We start from the raw sequence: 24,933 nt of genomic DNA on the forward strand, positions 1-24,933 counted from the left end.
AGATGACGCACACAGGAGTCAGGAGTGGCACACAAGCCCAGAGGCCAATATTTATCTCCCACTGATTGATGTAGTGATTTTTTCAGGTAGATTTTGGAACCCAAATCAAGCTAAAAAAATAATAGGCTTTCTATGGCCCACAATTGGAGAGAGAGAGAGAGATGGCACACCCAGGAGTCAAAACTGGTACACAAGCAGAAAGGCCAATATTAATCTTCCACTGATTGATTTATTGATTTTTTCAGGTAGAATTTAGAACCCAAATAAAGCAAAAAAAAAAAAAAAAAAAAGGGCTTTCTATGGCCCACTGAGTGAGTGATGATGCACACAGGAGTCAGGAGTGGCACACAAGCCCTGAGGCCAATATTTTTCTCCCACTGATTGATGTAGTGATTTTTTCAGGTAGATTTTAGAACCCAAATCAAGCAAAAAAATAAATGGGCTTTCTATGGCCCACTATCTGAGAGAGAGAGAGAGATGGCACGCTTAGGACTGGCACACAAGCGCAAAGGCCAATATTAATCTCCCTTTTTTTTTTCAGGGAGAATTTATAAAACAAAAAAAATAAATAGGCTTTCTATGGCCCACTATTTGTGAGAGAGATGGCACGCTCAGGACTGGCACACAAGCCCAGAGGCCAATATTAATCTCCCACATTTTTTTTTTTTTCCAGGGAAAATTTATAAACCCAATAAAAAAAATAATAAATAGGCTTTCTATGGCCCACTATCTGAGAGAGAGAGATGGCACGCTTAGGACTGGCACACAAGCACAAATGCCAATATTAATCTCCCACTGATTGATTTATTGATTTTTTCAGGTAGAATTTAGAACCCAAATAAAGCAAAAAAAGAAAAAATGGGCTTTCTATGGCCCACTGAGTGAGTGATGATGCACACAGGAGTCAGGAGTGGCACACAAGCCCTGAGGCCAATATTTTTCTCCCACTGATTGATGTAGTGATTTTTTCAGGTAGATTTTATAACCCAAATCAAGCAAAAAAATAAATTGGCTTTCTATGGCCCACTGACTGAGAGATGGCACACACAGGGATGGCACTCTAGCAGAAATGCCAATCTTAATCTCCCACAAAAAAAAAAAAAAAAACGGAGTGTCCTACAATTCCTATCTCCCTGCAGTAATCTCAGCCAGGTATGGCAGGCAGCAATAAGGAGTGGACTGATGCACAAATTAAATAAAAAGTGTGGACAAACAAACAAGATAGCTGTGCAGAAAGGAAGGAACAAGAGGATTTGTGCTTTGAAAAAAGCAGTTGGTTTGCACAGCGGCGTACACACAGCAATGCAGCTATCAGGGAGCCTTCTAGGGCAGCCCAATGAGCTACAGCGCTGAGGGGAAAAAAAAAAAAATGTAGCTTCCACTGTCCCTGCACACCGAAGGTGGTGTTGGGCAGTGGAAATCGCTACAGCACAAGCGGTTTGGTGGTTAATGGACCCTGCCTAACGCTATCCCTGCTTCTGACGAAGCGGCAGCAACCTCTCCCTAAGCTCAGATCAGCAGCAGTAAGATGGCGGTCGGCGGGAACGCCCCTTTATAGCCCCTGTGACGCCGCAGACAGCAAGCCAATCACTGCAATACCCTTCTCTAAGATGGTGGGGACCAGGACCTATGTCATCACGCTGCCCACACTCTGCGTTTACCTTCATTGGCTGAGAAATGGCGCTTTTCGCATCATTGAAACGCGACTTTGGCGCGAAAGTCGCGTACCGCATGGCCGACCCCACACAGGGGTCGGATCGGGTTTCATGAAACCCGACTTTGCCAAAAGTCGGCGACTTTTGAAAATGAACGACCCGTTTCGCTCAACCCTAATGGACACATGAACATAGCCTTACCCTGACTGTCAATGTACGACCCTTGTCACCTGTCCAGTGATTAATGCCAAGTCTGAAACTTATCTCCTTACTTTCTCATTGAGATTTTTGCCCGATACTTGTCTGGTATCGGTAAGAAGAGACAATTTCACCCGTACAAATAGCTTGATAAGCTATAATACGGGAAAACTTTCCATCTCAGGCTTTTACATGTACATAGCATTTATTTTGATGTTAAGGAGAATTTCCTTTCATTTATTAATCATTACAACTACTTTACTGGGTTGTGTTGAGTTTTGAGGATGCCAGATGGACCTCAAAGTGCTTTCGCGGAGAGGTTGAAGCTCCTCCGCACCGCTCTTCATTACTATCAGAATCCAGAGGAGAATAGACTTGAAGTTTTCTACAAAGTCTTTGTTCACAGGAATTTTCCTCTAAAGAACAGAGAACAAAGCGTTTATCTATTCAGTGTAACAGATTACTGAGAATAGTTATTCATCCACCAGATATCTGTCTATACCAAAGACTATGGGGCATCACAGTGATCACCATCTCTTTACCGAGGGCTTAGGAACTTCTAGTGGTCATCTTGTTTGAGTTAGAAGACCAACACTTTACCTTAAGAAATGATGCAGGTACAGATAGCGCTGCCAGTACCCACCTGTCATTTTGTGTAAATTATGTATGTACAGATAGTACTGCCTACTTGTCTCATCCTGTACATGATAGTACAGTATAAATATTACTGCTTTACCTTCTCGTATTGCAAAAGGTGAAGGTCCAGATAGTGCTGCCTCCCTGGATCTCACAGCTAATGGTTTAAACATAAGTAATGCTATCTACAAGCTCATGCTAGTGAATGGTGTAGACTCATACAGTACTGCCTAATGGTGTCTCCCTGTGACTTATGCAGGTGCAGATTTTAGTATCTGCCAGGTTCTCTCTGCATAAACTGTAAATCAAGGTAGTACTATTCATCTGTAGACCTCCAACTTGCTTCCAATAAATGATGGAGGTAAAGATAAGACTGCCTCCCTGCTTCTCCCTGTTAATGATGTATGTACCGAAAGTGCTGCCTCCCTGTCTCTTTTGTACATGGTATATGTAAAGATAGTGCTGCCTCCCTGTCTTTTTTGTACATTATATACATACAGATAGTGTTTCCTACCTGTTTCTTTTGTTCATACTATACGTAAAGATAGTGCTGCCGCCCTGTCTCTCCCTGTTAATGAGGTAAGAACAGAAAGTGCTGCCTCCCTGTCTCTTTTATTCATGATATAGGTAAAGATATTGCTGCCTCCCTGTATCTTTTGTACATGATATACATACATACAGATAGTGTTGCCTCCCTGTTTCTTTTGTACATACTATACGTAAAGATAGTGCTGCCTCCCTGTCTTTCGCTGTTAATGAGGTAAGTACAGAAAGTGCTGACTCCCTGTCTCTTTTGTACATGGTATATGTAAAAATAGTGCTGCCTCCCTGTATCTTTTGTACATGATATACATACATACAGATAGTGTTGCCTCCCTGTTTCTTTTGTACATACTATACGTAAAGATAGTGCTGCCTCCCTGTCTCTCCCTGTTAATGAGGAAAGTACAGAAAGTGCTGCCTCCCTGTCTCTTTTATACATGATATAGGTAAAGATAGTGCTGCCTCCCTGTATCTTTTGTACATGATATACATACAGATAGTGTTGCCTCCCTGTTTCTTTTGTACATGCTATACATAAAGATAGTGCTGCCTCCCTGTCTCTCCCTGTTAATGAGGTAAGAACAGAAACTGCTGCCTCCCTGTCTCTTTTATAAATGATATAGGTAAAGATAGTGCTGCCTTCCTGTATCTTTTGAACATGATATACATACAGTACATACATACAGATAGTGTTGCCTACCTGTTTCTTTTGTACATACTATACGTAAAGATAGTGCTGCCTCCCTGTCTCTCCCTGTAAATGAGGAAAGTACAGAAAGTGCTGCCTCCCTGTCTCTTTTATACATGATATAGGTAAAGATAGTGCTGCCTCCCTGTATCTTTTGTACATGATATACATACAGATAGTGTTGCCTCCCTGTTTCTTTTGTACATGCTATACGTAAAGATAGTGCTGCCTCCCTGTCTCTCCCTGTTAATGAGGTAAGAACAGAAAGTGCTGCCTCCCTGTCTCTTTTATACATGATATAGGTAAAGATAGTGCTGCCTTCCTGTATCTTTTGAACATGATATACATACATACACACAGATAGTGTTGCCTACCTGTTTCTTTTGTACATAATATACGAAAAGATAATGCTGCCTCCCTGTCTCTCCCTGTTAATGAGGTAAGTACCGAAAGTGCTGCCTCCCTCTCTCTTTTATACATGATATAGGTAAAGATAGTGCTGCCTCCCTGTATCTTTTGTACATGATATACATACAGATAGTGTTGCCTCCCTGTTTCTTTTGTATATGCTATATGTAAAGATAGTGCTGCCTCCCTGTCTCTCCCTGTTAATGGTCACCTGGTCACAAACCTCAATGTACTCTGATGGCTTCCTAAGCTTTCCACTACCTCCTCTCTGCGGGTGCCCACCAAAAGCGGGGTGCCACTAGTTGGGGTAGTTTGCTCTGGAAGCTCGAAGTCGGAGATGTTTTAATCCCTTGCTGGCAAGTCAGCGGAAGGGTGAGACTCCGTCATTTGCACAATCGTATGTACCTGCTGAGTCTCTACTCTATGTCGTTGCTGGCTGAAATTGGATACATGTACTACAGTCATGGAATCCATCATCTGGAGGAGCATAGGCTGTGACTGCAGACAATTCTGGCAGGAGATACCAATGCTGTGAGCCAACCAAAAGTTGGCAGACAATGTGTAATGCCTGGTACAGGGGGCAGTGAAACTATTGGTTCTGGGTTGAGATATTGTGGACTGGGTGCATCTCATTGTGGCCATCTACCTGGAGTTGCTCTAAGACGTACGGAAGAAAAACAACTAATTGCATTATTATCCTGCCTAGCTGATTAATACAACCCACAACATCAGAACTTCAAAGCCGCTAGACGAGAGTCCTGCAAAATGATTCTCTCCTCTTATTACTACAGTATGTAGCCATGTGTCACATATCCAACTGACATATCCACCTTGCTGGGTGACAGTCTTAAAAAAGTCATCACAGGATAACTGAATGGACTGTATTAATCACTAACCTCTGATTTCTATCAACTTAGAGAGGATTTTTTGGTTGTCTGACCAAAATAAAATACTGAACTTTACTGATAAAATCAAAAACTGGATTAAAAGACAGAAAAACAACAACCTTAATCCCTCAGATATTCTCTGCTGTCTGTTCATAAACAAAAATCTACGGAATTTAGTTTTCAAGCAGACGCAATATATAGTGAGACAATCCCTGGATTTTCAGTTATGAAAAGTAAATGTAGAGGAAGACCGGATGAAATCTCAAATTCCCAACATCATTCAACATGAAAGCCACCGGATCCAAGCAAACAAACTTTTCAGAGCCCCTTAAAATACTCAGCAGAGACTCGCTCACTGCTTATATACGTCTTCTGCTTGGAAGCGACGGTCAGTCTTTTGTTATTTGCATACATAGCCTCTCTGACTGAGCTCTCTACCCATCGGCCTCTGGCACTTTTAATCATAGTAGTATACTTTTTAGCCACCTAAATACAGGTTTCAGCCTAGGAGAGGATTCACATTAGATAGGTTCCCAGCAACAAGAATCGCCTTATCGTGGCTGCTGGGTATACACGAATTGGCCAATTTGTGCACTTGGTAGTCTAATTTTTTTCTATTTTCTAGAGCAGTAAGTCAATTCATATTTCATATATTTCATGTCTTCATGCTATAGCACTGCAGAGTGCTACTTTATTTGTTGATTATATATGGAGATGGCTACTTTTTGTCTGCACTTGTTCACCTGTCTTCTGTTTAGAAGTAATGGTCAGTCTTCTGTTATTTGTATATTACAAATTAGTGGTGATCAAGCACTAAAATGCTCAAGTGCTCAGTACTGAAATCGAGCAGGTCAGATGCTCTGACGGGCTCGACTTGAGTACCGAATATACTGGAAGTCAGTGGGAAACTCTAGCATTTTTCCAGAAGACTCTAACAGGAAGGCTTGGGGGTGTCCGGAAACTCAGCAAAACAGATGTAAACAGTGCTCAAATGGAATGGGAACAAAATAGAGAAGACCCCTGGAAAAATCTTTGACTCCTAAGTCACTGCTGGGAACAATGTTGTCAGAGTCTTATACCACTTTTACAGACTGCAAAATCCATGCTATAGATGGATCTGGATAAGTTGGAAACTTGGGCTGAAAGGTGGCAGATGAGGTTTAACAATGATAAATGTAAGGTTATACACATGGGAAGAAGGAATCAATATCACCATTACACACTGAACGGGAAACCACTGGGTAAATCTGACAGGGAGAAGGACTTGGGGATCCTAGTTAATGATAAACTTACCTGGAGCAGCCAGTGCCAGGCAGCAGCTGCCAAGGCAAACAGGATCATGGGGTGCATTAAAAGAGGTCTGGATACACATGATGAGAGCATTATACTGCCTCTGTACAAATCCCTAGTTAGACCGCACATGGAGTACTGTGTCCAGTTTTGGGCACCGGTGCTCAGGAAGGATATAATGGAACTAGAGAGAGTACAAAGGAGGGCAACAAAATTAATAAAGGGGATGGGAGAACTACAATACCCAGATAGATTAGCGGAATTAGGATTATTTAGTCTAGAAAAAAGACGACTGAGGGGCGATCTAATAACCATGTATAAGTATATAAGGGGACAATACAAATATCTCGCTGAGGATCTGTTTATACCAAGGAAGGTGACGGGCATTCTTTGCGTCTGGAGGAGAGAAGGTTTTTCCACCAACATAGAAGAGGATTCTTTACTGTTAGGGCAGTGAGAATCTGGAATTGCTTGCCTGAGGAGGTGGTGATGGCGAACTCAGTCGAGGGGTTCAAGAGAGGCCTGGATGTCTTCCTGGAGCAGAACAATATTGTATCATACAATTATTAGGTTCTGTAGAAGGACGTAGATCTGGGGATTTATTATGATGGAATATAGGCTGAACTGGATGGACAAATGTCTTTTTTCGGCCTTACTATGTTACTATGTTACTATGTTACTTTTACAGACTGACAATAAAACACACCAAACTGAAGAGAAAATGGATTTTACAGGAAAACAATATTAGAAAATATTATTTTCTGTGTAATGACTTATAGATAAGGCAAAATGAAAAACAGCCTCTTCCACCCATAAATAGTCGGTCCACGCTCATCATATTTTCTCATCGTGTATGACTGTAGTAGATGACAGAGTAAATGACAGAGTAGTGGGGTACATAACAGTACAACCACAGGTAGTCACCAGTAAATGTAATTGTAACATTTTATTACCTTATCTGGGCATGTGGTGTGGGTGACATGGTCAGACACAGTCTGTTTCATTTGTAAAGGAGGGACTCTGAAACTAACAAAGTCTATGCGGCCAATGCAAGAACTGCCAAAATTTGAAGGAAGAGGGACTCGGTTACACCCTGTGTTATGAAGGAGGGCCTCATACACATGCTGTTATAATTGTTAGGTAACGGGAATCCTACACTCATAAAGCCAATGCACTAAGTGCAAGGGCTGCAAAAAATTAGGAGGGACTGCAATACATCCTGGAAAACATGTAGAGGAGGGGGCACTCCTTGACTGGTAAAGCCTATGCACTAAGTGCAAGGACTGAAAACATTTACCTCTGGGAGGTATGCATATATGTATGTAAGAGAATTGCAGAGGTGGACCTCATATACAACCTGCATAAATTATGAAGGAGGGCATCATACACACCCTGGAAAAATTAAGAGCGAGGGTTGCATGTTTACCCTCTAAAAATTATGAATGAGGGCCACCTGTTTACCATCTAAAAATTATGAAAGAGAGCCACCTGTTTATCCTCTAAAAATTATGAATGAGGGCCGCATGTTTACCATCTAAAAAGTATGAATGAGGGCCACCTGTTTACCATCTAAAAATTATGAATGAGGGCCACCTGTTTATCCTCTAAAAATTATGAATGAGGGCCGCCTGTTTACCATCTAAAAAGTATGAATGAGGGCCACCTGTTTACCATCTAAAAATTATGAAAGAGGGCCACCTGTTTATCCTCTAAAAATTATGAATGAGGGCCACCTGTTTATCATCTAAAAATTATGAATGAGGGCCACCTGTTTACCATCTAAAAATTATGAAAGAGGGCCACCTGTTTACCCTCTAAAAATTATGAATGAGAGCCACATGTTTACCTTCTAAAATTTATGAATGAAGTCCACCTGAGAATTTGGAGCAAGGGCTGCAGGATGACCATCTAAACATTTTCAGTAAGGGGTGCATGATGACCCTCTTAAAATTTGGAGCAAGGGCCGCATGATGACCCTCTAAAAATGTTGAGATTTATAAAAATAATGTGCCTAAGCACTAATAGGCAAGTCGTTGCTATCTACCTGCCTGTTGTGTCCGGAACAGTTCTCCGCCGGCACACAGTGGCAAGCATGCTCACTCATCACTACTACAAATTCAGTAAAAGCATTAGCTGTGTGATCACCCAGACAGGATCTCTGGTCTCCTTTTTGCAGAGCTGCACATTTTTCATGGATTTATTGCATGATTGGTGGGGGAAGGGGTTCTCAGGATCCGGACCCCACAGATGTGCAGGCAATTCAAGATCTGAGTTACTCTTTCCCAAGAAAGCTGATTTATCCTTTCATTATAGAGATGGACCAGAAAGAAAGTAGCAGAATAGCAGCAATATAAGGGATGTAGGGTGCAGAAAATCTAAAAAGGAAGTGTCATCAAGGCCACCATTGTTGTGAATTTACTCTGTATACTACATGATAATGGAGTTTTCTGTTAACTTATCTGTTTTCTGTTATATCCTTATAATAATAAGTCATCGATATCAGATCGGTGAAGTTTCGAATACTGACTAATCCCCCGATCTAGTGATTGAACGGGCTCTGGTCCACTCATTGTGCAGTGGTCTAAATGGTACTGCAAGCTCTCTCCTTTTCATTTGCTTGAGCTTGCAGTACCATTCATGGCCACTATCGGAGGTAAGGAGCTGTGAAAAGTCCAGTGTGCTGAGATCCCTTCGATCAGAACAGGATAGGTAATTATTAATGAAGTCCCGAAATGCGCATTACTGTGTCGGATCCATTGCAGTTCAAAGAGCAAAGAGGGACCCCCCCCAAAAAAACAAAAATAGAAATTAGGATTGGTCCAGAGCCCATAGTCATCTCTTCCTATCCACTTCCCGCCACTCTCCTGTCTTTCCTCCACCGGCGGGGGGGACGCCTTGTGCAGGTCCATAGTGCCCAATGAGGAGATACTTCTGTCAGATGGTCGGCTAGAAGCCTCTGCGGCGTGCCTGTCCTTGGTTATACCCTTGAACAATACTTTTCCGCAGACCATTACTACACGGCGAGTCCTTGTCCCTGTCCCGCTGTAGAAACGTGAAGCCTCGGCCGTGGACATCTCTGTAAATACCGGATACGTGGATCAGTTTCAAATAAACAATCTCCGCTCTGGAAAGGGAAGGAGATTAAAGGGAACCTGTCACCCCCGTTTTTTGAGATTGAGCTATAAATACTGTTAAATAGGGCCTGCGCTGTGTGTTCCTATAGTGTATGTAGTGTACCCCGATTCCCCATGTATGCTGAGAAATAACTTACCAAAGTCGCCGTTTTCGCCTGTCAATCAGGCTGGTCAGGTCGGGAGGGCGTGGTGACATCGGTGGTTCTTCCTCAGCTTTACGTTGGTGGCATAGTGGCGTAGTGGTGAACAAGCAGCGCGCGATCTGCGCTGTAATCCCTTGCATCGGTGGGGGCGGCCATCTTCCTGGGGCCGCGCGTGCGCAGATCGAGTGCTCTGCTGCACGGGGCTTCAGGAAAATGGCCGCGGGATGCCGCGCGTGCGCATTAGAGATCGCGGCGGCCATTTTCCCAAAGCCGAGATGCAAACTCGGCTTTGGGAAAATGGCCGCCGCGATCTCTAATGCGCACGAGCGGCATCCCGCGGCCATTTTCCTGAAGCCCCGTGCAGCAGAGCACTCGATCTGCGCACGCGCGGCCCCAGGAAGATGGCCGCCCCCACCGACGAAAGGGATGACAGCGCAGATCGCGCGCTGTGTCTTCACCACTACGCCACTACGCCACCAACGTAAAGCTGAGGAAGAACCAGCGATGTCACCACGCCCTCCCGACCTGACCAGCCTGATTGACAGGCGAAAACGGCGACTTTGGTAAGTTATTTCTCAGCATACATGGGGAATCGGGGTACACTACATACACTATAGGAACACACAGCGCAGGCCCTATTTAACAGTATTTATAGCTCAATCTCAAAAAACGGGGTGACAGGTTCCCTTTAAGGCTTTATTTGTGTAAGTTGTAATAAGTAGAGTTGAGCGACCTTGACCTTTTTAGAGTCGAGCCGGGTTTTGCGAAACCCGACTATGTCCAAAGTCGGGTCGAGTGAAATCGGCCGATTATGACGTAAAGTCGGGATCGACCGAAACACGAAACCCAATGCAAGTCAATGGGGCAGCATAGTCGGCAGTGAGTGGGGGCCAGGAAAACACCTAGAGTGCCCATTTTAATGTCAAAACCATCCATTCTTCTTAATGAAGCTTGTCAAGCGTAATTTACCTTATAATAATTGGAAGGCATTTGAAATTGGGGGTCATTTGGCTAAAGTTGTGGGGGGTAGGGCTGGTTCAAGTAATTAGTGGGCCCAGGAAATCTGGACCACGTCACGGCAGTGGAGCAGGGAGAGGTAAGTATTTCAACTTTGCAAGTGCTGTGAACCTGAGCAAGCAGGGGGGGCCCACTCGTTGGCATTGGCACTGGCACAGGGCCCCTCAAAGTACAGCGGTGTGTTTGCACGGCGGGGGCGCCTCCCCCCGGCAGCAACACTTTTGCGTACTATGAGAGGCCCTGTGCCAGTGACGTCGCCAACTAGTATTCCTCCCCCCACCTGATGAAGGAACCTGCACTTTCATCTGCACCTTCCTCTTTGTCCCCGTGTAAGGTGGTATGGTATGCGGGAAGAGCAACCTGACTTTCAGCAGGGTCACAATGTTGTTGTGTAGCGTGCACGGGGAATGTTGCGTTATGGGTCAATGTACCAGCAGACTCATCTATCACTGGCTGGGCAATGGGCACGATGAAGTGGAAACACAGATATAGGCCCAAAGAAGAAAGTGGGCTAAATGCAGTTCAAAATTGGTAACACAGGAATAACCAGGGGGCATTGCAGTGGAGGACAACTGGAATGAGAGGCTGACACAGAGAGTAGGGCCAAATCAGTAAGTAGTCGAAATGCAGTTCAAAATTGGCAACCGTAGTAAACAGGCGGCACAGCTTTGTTCAGTGGAGGAGAACAGCAAGGAGTGGCAGACACCGATAGTAGGCCCCAAACCAACTAGTACGCCAAATGCAGTTGTTCCATTTAACCACAATTTAATGAGAGCCTGAAGATAGAAGCTCAGGAAAGGCAACCTGGGGAACACCTTGGAGTGTAACACACCATCTCTCTCCACCCCATACCCATTTTGTATGGCCTAATGCAGTGTACTTTTCTACAACTACTAAACGAGAGTCGGAAGACCGAAGCAATGGCAAGGAAACCTGGGGAACACCTTAGAGTGTAACACACCCTCTCTCTACACCCCATACCCAATTTGAAGGTCTAATGCAGTGTAGTTTCCAAGAACTACTAAACGAGAGCCGGAAGATCGAAGCTCAGGAAAGGCAACCTGGGGAACACCTTGGAGTGTAACACACCCTCTCGCTACACCCCATACCCAATTTGAAGGCCTAATGCAGCGTAGTTTCCAACAACTACTAAACGAGAGCCGGAAGATCGAAGCTCAGGAAAGGCAACCTGGGGAACACCTTGGAGTGTAACAAACCCTCTCTCTACACCCCATACCCAATTTGTAGGCCTAATGCAGCGTAGTTTCCGACAACTACTAAACGAGAGCCGGAATATCGAAGCTCAGGAAAGGCAACCTGGGGAACACCTTGGAGTGTAACACACCCTCTCTCTACACCCCATACCCAATTTGAAGGCCTAATGCAGTGTAGTTTCCAAGAACTACTAAACGAGAGCCGGAAGATCGAAGCTCAGGAAAGGCAACCTGGGGAACACCTTGGAGTGGAACACACCATCTCTCTACACCCCATACCCAATTTGAAGGCCTAATGCAGCGTAGTTTCCAACAACTACTAAACGAGAGCCGGTAGATCGAAGCTCAGGAAAGGCAACCTGGGGAACACCTTGGAGTGTAACACAACGTCTCTCTACACCACGGAAGGGATGATTCTTAGGAAGGAAGGCTGTTGGAAATAAGCATTGCGCGTCCGAGGGTGATTAGATTCTTATTAGGTATATACTCACCCTCGGACGCGCCCTGCTTCTTTATTTGGAATGAATGTTTATTTGCAATGTGGTGTTGACTTTCTCTATTATTTTGGTAATTAATGATTTTATTATTTTCATTATTTTGCATCTTCTCGGCAATAATATAAAGAAGACGCGACAGGACAACACTCGGTGGATGCCATATGTGTGTTTTCAATTTAAAAAAACTTTCAGTTAACTACTTGCAGGAGAAAGTAATTGTAGCTGGTGGCCATTTTTAGTACTGTACCAGATTTTAGTTGTGTGTTTGTTTTTAATGTTAAAATGTCTGCATTTGATATCTCACCAGTATTTTCTTTTTTATAAGCAAAATACTTATTTTTATATTTTCTGATGTTGGTTCCAGGGGTACACGGCCAGCAGTGCCCTGGTCAGTGTAGTAGTAGTTGAAAGAATGGACCGCAGACAGGCAGTGAAGGCCTAAAATAAAAACACATGGCTGTAGGCAATTTTAAATTGGTTCCAGGGGTACACGGACAGCAGTGGTGTGGTCAGTGGAGGCCTAGTGGAAGGAGTGACCGCAGACAGGCATCGAAGGCCTAAAATAATAACACATGGCTGTAGGCAATTTTAAATTGGTTCCAGGGGTACACGGGCAGCAGTGACCTGGTCAGTGTAGTAGTAGTTGAAAGAATGGACCGCAGACAGGCATCGAAGGCCTAAAATAAAAAAATTGGGCTGGCTGTAGGCAATTTTAAATTGGTTCCAGGGGTACACGGGCAGCAGTGGTGTGGTCAGTGGAGGCCTAGTGGAAGGAGTGACCGCAGACAGGCATCGAAGGCCTAAAATAATAACACATGGCTGTAGGCAATTTTAAATTGGTTCCAGGGGTACACGGACAGCAGTGGTGTGGTCAGTGGAGGCCTAGTGGAAGGAGTGACCGCAGACAGGCATCGAAGGCCTAAAATAATAACACATGGCTGTAGGCAATTTTAAATTGGTTCCAGGGGTAGACGGGCAGCAGTGACCTGGTCAGTGTAGTAGTAGTTGAAAGAATGGACCGCAGACAGGCATCGAAGGCCTAAAATAAAAAAATTGGGCTGGCTGTAGGCAATTTTAAATTGGTTCCAGGGGTACACGGGCAGCAGTGACCTGGTCAGTGTAGTAGTAGTTGAAAGAATGGACCGCAGACAGGCATCGAAGGCCTAAAATAAAAAAATTGGGCTGGCTGTAGGCAATTTTAAATTGGTTCCAGGGGTACACGGGCAGCAGTGGTGTGGTCAGTGGAGGCCTAGTGGAAGGAGTGACCGCAGACAGGCATCGAAGGCCTAAAATAATAACACATGGCTGTAGGCAATTTTAAATTGGTTCCAGGGGTACACGGACAGCAGTGGTGTGGTCAGTGGAGGCCTAGTGGAAGGAGTGACCGCAGACAGGCTTCCAAGGCCTAACATAACAAACTTGGGCTGGCTGTAGGCACTTTTAAATTGGTTCCAGGGGTACACGGGCAGCAGTGGTCTGGTCAGTGGAAGTCTAGTGGAAGGAGTGACCGCAGACAGGCTTCCAAGGCCTAACATAACAAACTTGGGCTGGCTGTAGGCACTTTTAAATTGGTTCCAGGGGTACACGGGCAGCAGTGACCTGGTCAGTGTAGTAGTAGTTGAAAGAATGGACCGCAGACAGGCTTCGAAGGCCTAACATAACAAACTTGGGCTGGCTGTAGGCACTTTTAAATTGGTTCCAGGGGTACACGGGCAGCAGTGGTCTGGTCAGTGGAAGTCTAGTGGAAGGAGTGACCGCAGACAGGCTTCCAAGGCCTAACATAACAAACTTGGGCTGGCTGTAGGCACTTTTAAATTGGTTCCAGGGGTACACGGGCAGCAGTGGTCTGGTCAGTGGAAGTCTATTGGAAGGAGTGACCGCAGACAGGCTTCCAAGGCCTAACATAACAAACTTGGGCTGGCTGTAGGCACTTTTAAATTGGTTCCAGGGGTACACGGGCAGCAGTGGTCTGGTCAGTGGAAGTCTAGTGGAAGGAGTGACCGCAGACAGGCTTCGAAGGCCTAACATAACAAAATTGGGCTGGCTGTAGGCACTTTAAATTGGTTCCAGGGGTACATGGGCAGCAGTGTATGGTCAGTGGAAGTCTAGTGGAAGGAGTGACGGCAGACAGTCTTCGAAGGCCTAACATAACAAAATTGGGCTGACTGTAGGCACTTTTAAATTGGTTCCAGGGTAACACGGCCAGCAGTGGCCTGGTCAGTGTAGTAGTTGTAGAAAGAAGGGACCGCAGACAGGCTTCGAAGGCCTAACATAACAAAAATGTCAAAACAATGGTATTGTCAGTGCCAGGCATTGAAGGATGTCAGCGCCTAGACTACACATTGGTGAAGCTGTGAGAGATAATTTTGCTAGTGGTAGAGCACTGTTTGAGCTGGGGGGGGGAACTGTCTTGTGGCCGGCGTTACAGGCACAGGGCCCCTCATATTACAACGGTGTGTCTGACGTTGGGTGCGCACCACCACCGCCAGAGACACTTTATTGTACTATGAGGGACCCAGTGGCAGTGCCGTCGACCAAAAGCGGCCACACCCACCTCTTCAGACAAACAGCACTCTCAAGGGTCCAAGCGCAAAGTGGCGATAGCACGGGCCCGTGTGGGGAGTTTGGCCATTTCGTGAGGTGGAAACATGTCGTATGCTGGACAATCAGGTGAAGAAAATTACGAGATTGGAAAAGTCATTCAGAATAGTCCACAGGCAAGACCTTTTCATAGGAAAGCTAGGTGTCAGCCGGGCAGGGTGGGGCAAAAGATTTTGAAATCCAGTTGTGGTTCATTTTAATGAAGGTTAGATCATCTACATTTTGGGTAGCCAGACGAGTCCTTTTTTCTGTTAGTATTGAACCTGCAGCACTGAATACTCTTTCTGATAGGACACTAGCTGCCGGGCAAGCAAGCTCCTGCAATGCATATTCTGCCAATTCTGGCCAGGTGTCTAATTTGGATGCCCAGTAATCAAATGGGAATGACGGTTGAGGGAGAACGTCGATAAGGGATGAAAAATAGTTTGTAACCATACTGGACAAATGTTGTCTCCTGTCACTTTGAATTGATGCTGCAGTACCTGTCCTGTCTGCGGTCATAGAAAAATCACTCCACAACCTGGTCAGAAAACCCCTCTGGCCAACGCCACTTCTGATTTCTGCCCCTCTAACACCTCTGGTCTGCTGGCCCCTGGAGCTCGTGTGAGAACGATCACGGGCGCTGTGTGCAGGGAATGCCAGAAGCAAACGGTCAACAAGAGTTGATTGTTTTGTTGCTAATATTAGTTCCAAGTTCTCATGTGGCATAATATTTTGCAATTTGCCTTTATAGCGAGGATCAAGGAGGCAGGCCAACCAGTAATCGTCATCGTTCATCATTTTTGTAATGCGTGTGTCCCTTTTGAGGATACGCAAGGCATAATCCGCCATGTGGGCCAAAGTTCCCGTTGTCAAATCTGCGGTTGTGCTTGGTTGAGGGGCAGTTGCAGGCAAATCTACGTCACTTGTGTCCCTCAAAAAACCAGAACCCGGCCTTGCCACGCCACCAATTTCCCGTGCCCCCGGGAAAGCTTCCTCATTAAAAATATACTCATCCCCATCATCCTCCTCATCCTCCACCTCCTCTTCGCCCGGTACCTCGTCATGTACACTGCCCTGACCAGACAATCGCTGACTGTCATCAAGGCTTTCCTCTTCCTCTGGTGCAGACGCCTGATCCTTTATGTGCGTCAAACTTTGCATCAGCAGACGCATTAGGGGGATGCTCATGCTTATTATGGCGTTGTCTGCACTAACCAGCCGTGTGCATTCCTCAAAACACTGAAGGACTTGACACATGTCTTGAATCTTCGACCACTGCACACCTGACAACTCCATGTCTGCCATCCTACTGCCTGCCCGTGTATGTGTATCCTCCCACAAAAACATAACAGCCCGCCTCTGTTCGCACAGTCTCTGAAGCATGTGCAGTGTTGAGTTCCACCTTGTTGCAACGTCTATGATTAGGCGATGCTGGGGAAGGTTCAAAGAACGCTGATAGGTCTGCATACGGCTGGAGTGTACAGGCGAACGGCGGATATGTGCGCAAAGTCCACGCACTTTGAGGAGCAGGTCGGATAACCCCGGATAACTTTTCAGGAAGCACTGCACCACCAGGTTTAAGGTGTGAGCCAGGCAAGGAATGTGTTTCAGTTGGGAAAGGGAGATGGCAGCCATGAAATTCCTTCCGTTATCACTCACTACCTTGCCTGCCTCAAGATCTACAGTGCCCAGCCACGACTGCGTTTCTTGCTGCAAGAACTCGGACAGAACTTCCGCGGTGTGTCTATTGTCGCCCAAACACTTCATAGCCAATACAGCCTGCTGACGTATGCCAGTAGCTGCCCCATAATGGGAGACCTGGTGTGCAACAGTGGCAGGTGCGGATGGAGTGTTTGTGCGACTGCGGTCTGTGGACGAGCTCTTGCTTCTGCAGGAGGACGAGGAGGAGGAGGAGGAGGAGGGGGTGCGAACGGCTACAGACAACTGTTTACTAGACCGTGGGCTAGGCAGAACTGTCCCAAACTTGCTGTCCCCTGTGGACCCTGAATCCACCACATTTACCCAGTGTGCCGTGATGGACACGTAACGTCCCTGGCCATGCCTACTGGTCCATGCATCTGTTGTCAGGTGCACCTTTGTGCTCAAAGATTGCCTGAGTGCATGGACGATGCGCTCTTTAACATGCTGGTGGAGGGCTGGGATGGCTTTTCTGGAAAAAAAGTGTCGACTGGGTAGCTCGTAGCGTGGTACAGCGTAGTCCATCAGGTCTTTGAAAGCTTCGCTTTCAACTAACCGGTAGGGCATCATCTCTAACGAGATTAGTCTAGCTATGTGGGCGTTCAAACCCTGTGTACGCGGATGCGAGGCTAAGTATTTCCTTTTTCTAACCATAGTCTCATGTAGGGTGAGCTGGACTGGAGAGCTGGAGATCGTGGAACTAGCGGGGGTGCCGGTGGACATGGCAGACTGAGAGACGGTGGGAGATGGTATTGTTGCCGCCGGTGCCCTAGATGCAGTGTTTCCTACTACGAAACTGGTGATTCCCTGACCCTGACTGCTTTGGCCTGGCAAAGATACCTGCACAGATACAGCAGGTGGTGCGCTAAATGGTGGTCCTACACTGCCGGAAGGGATGTTGCGTTGATGACTAGCTTCATTGGCCGAGGGTGCAACAACCTTAAGGGACGTTTGGTAGTTAGTCCAAGCTTTCAAATGCATGGTGGTTAAATGTCTATGCATGCAACTAGTATTGAGACTTTTCAGATTCTGACCTCTGCTTAAGGAAGTAGAACATTTTTGACAGATGACTTTGCGCTGATCAATTGGATGTTGTTTAAAAAAATGCCAGACTGCACTCTTTCTAGCATCGGATACCTTTTCAGGCATTGCAGACTGAGCTTTAACCGGATGGCCACGCTGTCCTCCACCAGGTTTTGGCTTTGCCACGCGTTTTGGGCAAGATACGGGCCCGGCAGATGGAACCTGTGGCGATGTTGATGCCTGCTGCGGCCCCTCCTCCTCCTCTGCTTCAGAACTGCTGCCGCCTGCACCCTGTTCCCCCAATGGCTGCCAATCGGGGTCAAGAACTGGGTCATCTAATAACTCTTCTTGTACCTCCTGCGCAACTTCGTCTGTGTCACCGTGTCGTTCGGTGGTATAGCGTTCGTGATGGGGCAACATAGTCTCATCAGGGTCTGATTCTTGATCAGCACCCTGCGAGGGCAATGTTGTGGTCTGAGTCAAAGGACCAGCATAGTAGTCTGGCTGTGGCTGTGCGTCAGTGCACTCCATGTCAGATTCAATTTGTAATGGGCATGGACTGTTAACTGCTTCACTTTCTAAGCCAGGGACGGTATGTGTAAAGAGCTCCATGGAGTAACCCGTTGTGTCGCCTGCTGCATTCTTCTCTGTTGTTGTTTTTGCTGAAAAGGACAAGGAAGTGACTTGTCCCTGACCGTGAACATCCACTAACGACGCGCTGCTTTTACTTTTACCAGTTTCACGAGATGAGGCAAAAGAGCTAGAGGCTGAGTCAGCAAGATAAGCCAAAACTTGCTCTTGCTGCTCCGGCTTTAAAAGCGGTTTTCCTAATCCCAGAAAAGGGAGCGTTCGAGGCCTTGTGTAGCCGGACGACGAACCTGGCTCCACAGCTCCAGACTTAGGTGCAATATTTTTTCCCCCACGACCACCTGATGCTCCACCACTACCACTACCCTCATTACCAGCTGACAATGAACGCCCCCGGCCACGACCTCTTCCACTAGACTTCCTCATTGTTTTAAAAACGTAACCAAACTAACGTTATTTGTTGCAGTCACACAACTTACACGGTGAGCTATAACTTCAGTATGATTTAGCTACCCCTTTACAGGTTGGTGAGACCACAGCGAAAATCAGGCCCAATGTTACACACTCTTTTTTTGGTGGCTGCAAATTAGAGAGATGCCCCACACGCAGGACTGTCACTGAAGCACAAATGTTAATATTAATGTCACACTATTATTTTTTTTTTATTTTTATTTTTTTCAGGAACACTTTAGAAACCCCCCCAAAAAAAAAAAAAAGATTTTTGCAGGGAGAATTTAGAAAACAAATGTAACAAACTATATGCTTTCTATGGGCCACTGAGTGAGAGATGACGCACACAGGAATCAGGAGTGGCACACAAGCCCAGAGGCCAATATTTTTCTACCAATGATTGATGGAGTTATTTTCTCTGGTAGATTTTGGAACCCAAATCAAGGAAAAAAAATGTAGGCTTTCTATGGACCACAATTGGAGAGAGAGAGAGAGAGAGAGAGAGATGGCACACCCAGGAGTCAAGACTGGCACACAAGCAGAAAGGCCAATATTAATCTCCCACTGTTTTTTTTTTTTTTTTTTTTTTTTTTTTTTTTCAGGGAGACTTTAGAAAAAAAAATAATAAAAAAAATATGATTTTATCAGGAAGAATTTAGAAACCAAATAAAATAAAATGATTTTTTCAGGGAGAATTTATGAAACAAATAAAAACAAAAATAGGCGTTCTATGGCCCACTGACTGAGAGATGACGCACACAGGAGTCAGGAGTGGCACACAAACCCAGAGGCCAATATTTTTCTACCAATGATTGATGTAGTTATTTTCTCTGGTAGATTTTAGAACCCAAATCAAGGAAAAAAAATATAGGCTTTCTATGGACCACAATTGGAGAGAGAGAGAGAGAGAGAGAGAGAGAGAGAGAGAGATGGCACACCCAGGAGTCAAGACTGGCACACAAGCAGAAAGGCCAATATTAATCTCCCACTGTTTTTTTTGGTTGTTTTTTTTTTTTTTTTTTCAGGGAGACTTTAGAAAAAAAAATAATAAAAAAAATATGATTTTATCAGGAAGAATTTAGAAACCAAATAAAATAAAATGATTTTTTCAGGGAGAATTTATAAAACAAATAAAACCAAAAATAGGCGTTCTATGGCCCACTGACTGAGAGATGACGCACCCAGGAGTCAAGACTGGCACACAAGCAGAAAGGCCAATATTAATCTCCCACTGTTTTTTTTTTTTTTTTTCAGGGAGACTTTAGAAAAAAAAATAATAAAAAAAATATGATTTTATCAGGAAGAATTTAGAAACCAAATAAAATAAAATGATTTTTTCAGGGAGAATTTATAAAACAAATAAAAACAAAAATAGGCGTTCTATGGCCCACTGACTGAGAGATGACGCACACAGGAGTCAGGAGTGGCACACAAACCCAGAGGCCAATATTTTTCTACCAATGATTGATGTAGTTATTTTCTCTGGTAGATTTTAGAACCCAAATCAAGGAAAAAAAATATAGGCTTTCTATGGACCACAATTGGAGAGAGAGAGAGAGAGAGAGAGAGAGAGAGATGGCACACCCAGGAGTCAAGACTGGCACACAAGCAGAAAGGCCAATATTAATCTCCCACTGTTTTTTTTTTTTTTTTTCAGGGAGACTTTAGAAAAAAAAATAATAAAAAAAAAAAGATTTTATCAGGAAGAATTTAGAAACCAAATAAAATAAAATGATTTTTTCAGGGAGAATTTATAAAACAAATAAAACCAAAAATAGGCGTTCTATGGCCCACTGACTGAGAGAGAGAGAGAGAGAGATGGAACGCTTAGTACTGGCACACAAGCCCAAAGGGCAATATTAATCTCCCTTTTTTTTTCCAGGGAGAATTTCTAAAACCCAAAAAAAAAATAAAATAGGCTTTCTATGGCCCACTATTTGTGAGAGAGATGGGACGCTCAGGACTGGCACAGATGGCACGCTCAGGACTGGCACAGAAGCCCAGAGGCCAATATTAATCTCCCTTTTTTTCTGGGAGAATTTATAAAACCAAAAAAATATTTAAATAGGCTTTCTATGGCCCACTATTTGTGAGAGAGATGGCACGCTCAGGACTGGCACAGATGGCACGCTCACAACTGGCACACAAGCCCAGAGGCCAATATTAATCTCCCTTTTTTCAGGGAAAATTTATAAAACAAAAAAAAAAAATAAATAGGCTTTCTATGGCCCACTATTTGTGAGAGAGATGGCACGCTCAGGGCTGGCACAGATGGCACGCTCAGAACTGGCACACAAGCCCAGAGGCCAATATTAATCTCCCTTTTTTTCAGGGAGAAATTATAAAACCCCCAAAAAAAATAAAATAGGCTTTCTATGGCCCACTATTTGTGAGAGAGATGGGACGCTCAGGACTGACACAGATGGCACGCTCAGGACTGGCACAGAAGCCCAGAGGCCAATATTAATCTCCCTTTTTTTCTGGGAGAATTTATAAAACCAAAAAAAAATTTAAATAGGCTTTCTATGGCCCACTATTTGTGAGAGAGATGGCACGCTCAGGACTGGCACAGATGGCACGCTCACAACTGGCACACAAGCCCAGAGGCCAATATTAATCTCCCTTTTTTCAGGGAAAATTTATAAAACAAAAAAAAAAATTAAATAGGCTTTCTATGGCCCACTATTTGTGAGAGAGATGGCACGCTCAGGGCTGGCACAGATGGCACGCTCAGGACTGGCACACAAGCCCAGAGGCCAATATTAATCTCCCTTTTTTTAAGGGAGAATTTATAAAACCAAAAAAAAAAATAAATAGGCTTTCTATGGCCCACTATTTGTGAGAGAGATGGCACGCTCAGGGCTGGCACAGATGGCACGCTCAGGACTGGCACACAAGCCCAGAGGCCAATATTAATCTCCCTTTTTTTCAGGGAGAATTTATAAAACCCCAAAAAAAATAAAATAGGCTTTCTATGGCCCACTATTTGTGAGAGAGATGGCACACTCAGGACTGGCACACAAGCCCAAAGGCCAATATTAATCTCCCACTGTATTTTTATCAGGGAGAATTTATACACCCCACAAAAAAAAATACAGAAAAATGAAAAGGCTTTCTATGGCCCACTATGTGAGAGAGATGGCACACACAGGGATGGCACTCTAGCAGAAATGCCAAATTGCCAATCTTAATCTCCCACCAAAAAAAAAAAAAAAAAAAAAACAGGGAATGTCCTACAATTACTATCTCCCTGCCTGCAGTAATCTCAGCCAAGTATGGCAGGCAGCTACTATCTCCCTGCCTGCAGTAATCTCAGCCAGGTATGGCAGGCAGCAATAAGGAGTGGACTGATGCACAAATGAAATAAAAAGTGTGGACAAACAAAAAAGATAGCTGTGCAGAAAGGAAGGAACAAGAGGATTTGTGCTTTGAAAAAAGCAGTTGGTTTGCACAGCGGCGTACACACAGCAATGCAGCTATCAGGGAGCCTTCTAGGGCAGCCCAATGAGCTACAGCGCTGAGGGGAAAAAAAAAAAAAAAAAAACTTCCACTGTCCCTGCACACCGAGGGTGGTGTTGGACAGTGCAAATCGCTGCAGCACAAGCGGTTTTGTGGTTAATGGACCCTGCCTAACGCTATCCCTGCTTCTGACAAAGCGGCAGCAACCTCTCCCTAAGCTCAGATCAGCAGCAGTAAGATGGCGGTCGGCGGGAACGCCTCTTTATAGCCCCTGTGACGTCGCAGACAGCAAGCCAATCACTGCAATGCCCTTCTCTAAGATGGTGGGGACCAGGACCTATGTCATCACGCTACCCACACTCTGCGTTTACCTTCATTGGCTGAGAAATGGCGCTTTTCGCGTCATTGAAACGCGACTTTGGCGCGAAAGTCGCGTACCGCATGGCCAACCCCGCACAGGGGTCGGATCGGGTTTCATGAAACCCCGACTTAGCCAAAAGTCGGCGACTTTTGAAAATGTTCGACCCGTTTCGCTCAACCCTAGTAATAAGCATATTGAAGCGCCCTGAGTCGTCTGAGTCTGGAAGCGAGAGGGGAAGCCATTTAATCACCTCAGTGTTTCCACAGAATGAAAAGAAAATAACAGAAGCATGAGAAATATTTCATCTCCTCATTCAGCGATGTCACTGGCACAGTAGACTATTCACCTTCTGGGTTTTGCAGACTTTGTTCTTTATTTATATTGCTACAAATGTCTTCCCATTTTGCAGATTTTTTTTGTAGTCATTTTATTTCTTTGAAGAATAATCTGACCAAAGATTTAAAATATTAATTTTACAGATAAGTAAATAGAATTAAACTTTAGGGCATAACTGCAGGGCAGGCATCTACTATATAATTGTCTAAGGGTCACTTCCGTCTGTCCTTCTTTCTTTCTTTCTTTCTGTCACGGATATTCATTGGTCGCGGGCCGCGGCCTCTGTCAGTCATGGAAATCCAAGTCGCTGATTGGTCGTAGCAAAACAGCCATGACCAATCAGCGACGGGCACAGTCCGGAAGAAAATGGCCGCTCCTTCCTCCCTACAGTCAGCGCCTGCTCCGTACTCCACTCCGGTCACAGCCGCCACTCTGTACCCCCCTCCGGTCACAGCATCCACTCCGTACTCCCCTCCGGTCACAGCGTCCGCTCCGTACTCCCCTCTGGCCACAGTGCCCGCTCCATACTCTCCTCTGGTCACAGCGCCTGCTACGTACTCCCCTCTAGTCAGCGCTCACACAGGGTTAATGGCAGTGTTGACCACAGTGTAACGCACTCGGTTAACGCTGCTATTAACCCTGTGTGACCAACTTTTTACTATTTATGCTGCCTATGCAGCATGAATAGTAAAAATATCTAATGTTAAAAATAATAAAAATATAAAAAATAGTTACATACTCACCTTCTGGACCCTCCGGATCGAAGCAGCCGGTTACCGATGCTCCTCACGACACCCCGGTGACCGCTGCATGCAGTGCGGTCTCGCGAGATGATGACGTGTGGTCTCACGAGACCGCTACGTCGTCATCTCGTGAGACCGCAATGCAATCTTCAGAACGGAGCGCACGAGGAGTGTCGGTAACCGGACGCTTGGATCCGGAGGCTTCAGAAGATGAGTATGTAACTATTTTTTATTTTAATTCTATGTGACTGGCCAATATACTACGTGACTGGGCAGTATACTACATGGCTCTGTGCTGTATACTAAGTGGCTGTGTGCTGTATACTACGTGACTGGGCAATATACTATGTGGCTTGACAATATACTACGTGGGCTGCGCAATATACTACGTTGGCTGCGCAATATACTACGTGGGCTGGACAATATACTACGTGGGCTGTACAATATACTATGTGGGCTGTGCAATATACTACGTGGGCTGCACAATATACAACGTGGACTGGGCAATATACTACGTGGCTGGACAATATACTACGTGGGCTGCGCAATATACTATGTGGGCTGCGCAATATACTACGTGGGCTGGACAATATACTACATGGACTGCGCAATATACTACGTGGGCTGTGCAATATTCTAAGTGGGCTGCACAATATAAAACGTGGGCTGGGCAATATACTGCGTGGGCTGCGCAATATACAACATGGGCTTCGCAATATACTACATGAACTACGCAATATACTACGTGGGCTGCACAATATACTACATGGGCTGCGCAATATACAACGTGGGCTGTGCAATATACTATGTGGGCTGAGCAATATACTACGTGGCTGCGCAACATACAACGTGGGCTGCGCAATATACAACGTGGGCTGCGCAATATACTACGTGGGCTGCGCAATATACAACCTGCGCTGCGGAATGTACTATGTGGGCTGGGCAATATACAACGTGGGCTGCGCAATATACTACATGGGCTGCGCAATATACAACATGGGCTGCGCAATGTACTATGTGGGCTGGGCAATATACTACGTGGGCTGCACAATATACATAGTAACATAGTAACATAGTAACATAGTTAGTAAGGCCGAAAAAAGACATTTGTCCATCCAGTTCAGCCTATATTCCATCATAATAAATACCCAGATCTACGTCCTTCTACAGAACCTAATAATTGTATGATACAATATTGTTCTCCAGGAAGACATCCAGGCCTCTCTTGAACCCCTCGACTGAGTTCGCCATCACCGCCTCCTCAGGCAAACAATTCCAGATTCTCACTGCCCTAACAGTAAAGAATCCTCTTCTATGTTGGTGGAAAAACCTTCTCTCCTCCAGACGCAAAGAATGCCCCCTTGTGCCCGTCACCTTCCTTG

Source organism: Ranitomeya imitator, chromosome 2 (genome assembly GCF_032444005.1).
Source record: "Ranitomeya imitator isolate aRanImi1 chromosome 2, aRanImi1.pri, whole genome shotgun sequence".
Taxonomy (NCBI): domain Eukaryota; kingdom Metazoa; phylum Chordata; class Amphibia; order Anura; family Dendrobatidae; genus Ranitomeya; species Ranitomeya imitator.